Here is a 6,140-nt window from a genome sequence, read left to right on the forward strand (position 1 = left end):
AACAATATCATTACTGTTTTGGTTAATATTTCCCTATTCAAATCCATGCAGAGTTCAAGAAGTCATGCAGTGTAAAGTAAGCAGTTCTGAAAATATGAATTTAAAAGTTTTTCCATTCTTGGATCAGAAAGTATTGACAGACATGCAGAGGCTGAACCAAAACCCACTGAAGTCAAAGAAAAACACCTATTGATCTTAAATGTTTTTGGATCAAGCCCTTAAGATCTAACCCTGGAAAATGCTGAGTATATTAAAGCTGCTCTAGAGCTCAGGATATTGAGAATTCACTGGAGTAAATCCTGTTAAATATACAGAGTTATCCAGACTTAGACTAAGGTACTCAATTGGATTAATTAAGGAAGATCTTCCAAGAGATGTCCAATACTATCACTGCACCCTTGCCATTACTTTTCTAGTGTTCAGGGTGTTGATGTAAGGAATGGGACATTTAATACCTTGATTTCCCACCGGTCTGTGGTATATGCATATATATTAAAGCACCCACTTACATGCGTCCACCCAAGAGTTATTAATGAAGCAGAGCTTCTTCAGTGAAAAACTCCAGGCCCTGCAGGCACAAAGTTCAGTGATTCCACCAGTGGTGTGATAGTCCACATTAAACACAGATAGGAACATCCTCCTACACCTGGGATGCTCTGTGGATAAAAAGGCAAGGGACACTTCCCCTTGCCTGTGGGGCTGATCAGCCAGCTGCCATTCACCCTCCAGTTTTTACTTTCTGCTTGTAGTTGCAAAAATGGGAGGATCTAAGCACAGCTGAATCCTCTGCCTTTCTATTCCTTCTGTCCACCGGCAGAAGTTGTGACTCTGCCATGGGTAGTGGCTGCTCAGCCCCTCCAGCCCCTGGAGACCCCCAGCCCATGCTTCACACATTGCTAGAGCTTAAAGGTACAGCTTCAGTAGTAGTGTGAATATCTTTTTTGTTGAGCCATGAGAACGAAGTTGGATTACAGCTATGTAAAAGTTAGCATTTTTTGTTCAATTGATCATGACTTCAGGATAAACGTAACACATCCTTTGTTTTCGACTATCACAGCGTAAGGCAACTACCAGGAATAACGGAGCAGGAAATGTGCGTCTGAGCTGTCAGCCTGCCAATTCAATTCCTCTGCTGTCCTTGCCAAAACGAGGAAGGATGAAGTAGTGAAGCCTCCACCCTATTACTGAATGCCTCAGCTGCAGCTGGATCCCACCAGGCTGCCCTGCTCCCCATGACGGGCGACCAAAAGCCCCCAGGTTCCACTGCATAATATTGAGCTTCCCCAGCCTGAGTACTGAATGAAACCCTGCAGTGGAAACATCCAGTGCAAATGGGAATCAGGAGCAGAGTAGAAAAAGGAGAATTCAGTACCAAATGAAATAAGTTTATATCTGGAGAGGACTTCTAGGGGAGGAAAATGAGTATGCAGGAAAGCGCCCCTTGGAGCAGTGCAACAGTATCTCTTACTATCCACTGAATGGCTGCTTTGCTTAGGACAAAATTCAAGTATTCTCTGACAAGCAGGTTGCAAGAGGTCATCCTTGCTGGAAAGGCTCACATCAGCCCCTCTGGCTGCAGACAGGAGCTCGCTGTGCTCCCTGGGCCAAGAGGGGCCCAGCTCTGCCAACCCTGCAGGGGGAGCACCCCTTGGTCCCCCAGAAAGGCACCTCACTCATGGCCCTCCAAGCAAGGCCTTCCTGCTCAGCAGCTGTAACATGTGGCTTCCTTCTGCAGAAACATGGCCACAAGACACCTTTGGAGATGGCAGTGCCTTCCCCCTCGCTACTATAGGGAAACTCCTGCAAGGAGCTTGGGCGAGATGGATCACTGATGTAGCTGCAGAGAGATGAGATGAATTCTAGTCAAATCTTGCCACTTCTAATTATGTGACTGGCATAAAATTCACTTATGTCAATGAGATGATTTCCAGTGGACTCCATTGGCTCTGCAGCAGCCTGCTGGAGGGATGGTGCCAAACTCCAGGAGAAATCTGGATTGGAAATGTGGGAAAGGCTGTGACAAAGGTGACAATTTGACTCTGAATTAATAAGCACCATTTTATGTATCAGAAAACATCACGTTTGACAGAGCTGCCAAAGAGAAGTGCGAGTCAATTTTGTGAGAGTAGGTTTTATTGTTCTGGTAGTGGAGGAGAAAAAAACAACATTTTACAAAGAAAAGAAACTTGACATGGTATTGAGGATGTTTATTTCTTTTATCATATTATGTATGAATCTTTTATAAGTTTTCAGTGAACTATATTAATTAAAAATTAGTTCTGGGAATATTTTGCATGTAGCCTAATAAGCTATTACGTCAATACAGATTTTCATAGACTATTTTGAATTTGAAATAAAGGGGTCTCCTGAGTATGCGCAATGGAACAAACATGGCACAACAAAAAAAAATAGAATGCTCAACACTTTTTCCTTGTACAAGTTAAGGATCAGAGCGCAGGTCTTACTGCTCTTCTCAAGGAGTTTTTATGAGTTTCCTCCAAGATGGTTAATTACTAAAAGGGGTATGGATTCAGTTCCTATAAGTTCCTATAAGGAACTGAATCCATATAATTTTAAGGTTGGGATTTTTTTGGCCATCTTTGTGATCCGCTTTAACAGTACCATAGAACAAAGCAAGGCTTTTCTACCAGTGGTCCTTTGGTAACCATGCTTCCAGGCACAACAGGGAGAGCGCTGCCGTGCCTATCCATAGGGAAGGCGTAGAGAAGGCAATAAAAAGGTGCAGCGATGGCTCCCACCTCTTTGTGATCACTCAGATTTATTGCCTATGGTGCTAAACCAGTATAGCAGCTTTCCCTCCCTCTGCAAACTGGCATCTCCTGAGGAGCTGCAGCCGAAGGGTGCCTGCAGGTCATGGTTTGTGTTGGAGCTCCTCGCGGGCAGCGCCGCTCCATGCAGGGTGTGAAGGAGCGGTGAGAATGAATTCATTGCAGACCTGTGCAGCTCCCGCTGGGGCAGCAGGCCCTGCTCAGAGCAAAAAGCACAGGAAAATCTCAAATTCTCAGCCGGTGAACATCCCAATCGTTTTTCTGGGACTCCCAGTACGGAGTGCGTTTCCTTTTTCAGATCACAAAATGTAAGGCCAGCAAATAGAATGGTAAAAGTAATTCCAGAAAGAATGATCTGAAAGTGTTGTGTCAATGATAATTTTACACAAATAAGTACTCACCTTTTAGTTTTCCCAACAGAAAGATCAGGGGCCTGAAGCACCTCCCTGATGAGGGAAGGCTGAGAGACCTGGGAATGTTCAGCCTGGGGAAGAGAAGGCTGAGAGCAGATCTGATCAATCTGTGTAAATATATGAAGGGCAAGTGGATGGAGCCAGGCTCTTTTCAGTGGTGCCCAGTGACAGGACAAGGGCAACAGGCACAAAATGGAGCAGAGCACTGGAACAGGCTACCCAGAGAGGCGTGGGAGTCTCCTGTGGAGATATTCAAGACCTGTCTGGATGCCTATCTGTGTCACCTGTTGTAGGGAACTGCTTTAGTAGGGGGTTGGCCTCAATGATCTCTTGAGGTCCCTTCCAACCCTTGCGATTCTGTGATTCTGTCCTTGTTGGTCCCTTTCAATTTGGAATATTCTATGATTCTGTGATACCATGACTACAGGACAAGGGCAAGATGATCAATCCTATCTCCCTGCATGCTGAAGGCCTGAATTTCTGTCCGTTTTCAGGTATAAGATTCATTTTCACTTCCAAATGTGAAACTTCAAGTAACCTCAGATGTAAATCTCACTGGAAGGTGAAATTCTATACCAACTTATGAATTTAAAATGACCAGAAGAAAATTTTCCGGATGAATAACCAACAAATCAACAAACAGAAGTCAGGTTACTGCAGGCAGCAGCCCTTCCAACAGTGCCTGCAGTTCACAGGTGAGTGTTAACATCGTGGCCAGAGAGTGAAACCACAAAAAGGGCTCTGCCTTCTGGAAAATTAACCCTAATTTGATAAATGTGGGCAAGTTAATGTTCCTTCGAGGGCCATAATTTCAGTCCTTCCTGACTGTTTGCTGGCTAATTTTTCAATTTCATTTTTAAAGCTTTTTGCTCATTTAGCCTTTTTTTCCTATGTACCAACTTCCTGGAACTAAATCCAGCATCAACCCCAGCCCTGCAAACACTTCACCCATGCAACTCCATCTTTTCCCCATTGCCCCAAAGAGGACAAAGGCACTGTGGATGTCTCTTTCCTTCCCCTCTTGGTGCAACCATCCTGCAATACCCAATTGCAATGGGTATTCTCACTCCAAGCTGTAAGGAGCACGGTCACGCAGCTGGACAAAGCATTCCCCCCACCCAGACTGACCCAAGTGGTCCCCAACACACCAAGGCTGTTGCTGGCCTCCTGAACCAGCCCTGGATCCCCACTCAGCACCACCCACCACTTCAGGCATGTCAGCCTACTCCATGGTGTCAATCCAAACCCAGATAATTAATTAAAATTATTTAGCCTCACAATAAGTATTACACTGTCCGTTGATTTAACTTGATTCAGTAACCAAAGTAAACAGCAGTTAATTGATTTGCTCAGGTTCACATCAGAAGTGTATGACACTGAGCTGAATGAGAAACGCGGCCTTCTGCTTCCCACCTCAGCACTTCATCCCCAGACTCCTTCTATTCCTACTGCATTCATTCATATTTTTGAAAAGGAGAGATCTACCAGAGGAAAAACACTGTGTATCGTTGAGTTATTTAGTCTGCAGGTTGAAACATGCTCTTCATATTCATATTAATGAGCTGCTTCTCATGAGGCAACCTATTAAATTTAATAGGAGAGCTAACATAAACCTCACATGAAATGAAACAGTTGCAGTTACATTTACATTTCCTTCAACGGTGTACTTTGCATTCCTGTGTTATGAACAGGCTTGTACATTTTATTTAAGGATAAACAGGCTTAATGACTCTTTTGAGCTGTTTTGCCACATTTTTCTTCTCTCCCAGCTGAATACCAAGCTAACATCCTCAGCTGACCACTGGCCACAGAAGCTGTTTATGTGGGAGGTAACTGGAACATGCTAAGGAATTGTTTCTCACTGCAGTTTTTCAACACTTTTTACAGTACTCTTCTTTAACTAAAACTGAGTTTCTATTTGGGATAGTGATGACCAAAGGATCCATTGAAAATGTTTGCTCCAGTGTTTGCTTGGGGTTGACTTGGGGCTCGGGCTCCCACTGCTTTCCCTTTCACCAAAGGTACACAGTGTTGTTTCAAAACATCATATGAAATCCCAAGCTCTGTGGCATAAAGATGATTTCCTCCCTACCTGCAAAAACTTTGTTTTTGTCAACAAAGTCTAATGATTGTTACCTTTTTATCATGCTTTTAAAATGTCAGTGAAGATCGCCTACAGCCAAATTGCCTTTCCAAGCAAAATTTAGCACAGTGCATGGTGCAGTGACACTCCACATGAAATCCTCAGGTCACCTACCTGGCAGCAGCAGTTTTCCAGGACCCCTCCTTGCACCCACTGGAGCAATATTAAATTTCAAAACACCAGCACAGACGATCTACTAGAATTGACTCCTGACCTGCAGGCTCCCCACCCCACGTTCAGATGGAAGAACCCCTTCCTTGCCTTTCCCACTGCTGGCTGCCAGGATGGCATCACTAATTCTGTAGCCCTGGTACCTCGATAGCATTCAAACAGTAAATGTAGCTGCCACATTTGTGTTGTGTCCTCAAAAGAAGAAAATCTGTGATAAGGGCAAAAGTAAGCCTAAATCTCCACATGGTTTTCAATACTTTTGTCATACAACCTGTTGCCTTTTGTTTCTTTCCCTAATCTCCAGTTCTTTTGCCAGTGCTTAGTTCTCTACCAAGAAGATAACCTGGTGACGATGCTGAGAGCTTCTGACTCTCCCAAACAGAACATCAGAGAGGTGCACTGGGCCATGCTCGTTAATCACCACCACCTCTGGACAGCATTCTCTGCAGATGGCAAACATCATTATGTGCAGTAGACTGACAAAAACACAACAATTAAGACTGCATGGTGAGGGCGAAGTGGAGCTGAAGTCCTGTGGCTTCCCTCCAAACACTAAGAATTAAAATAAATGTTCGGTTGAACAGGAAGAAAGCTATAACTAGGAAACCACTACTTTATTCTCTT

The sequence above is a fragment of the Gallus gallus genome, chromosome 6 (genome assembly GCF_016699485.2).
Source record: "Gallus gallus isolate bGalGal1 chromosome 6, bGalGal1.mat.broiler.GRCg7b, whole genome shotgun sequence".
In the NCBI taxonomy this organism is placed as follows: domain Eukaryota; kingdom Metazoa; phylum Chordata; class Aves; order Galliformes; family Phasianidae; genus Gallus; species Gallus gallus.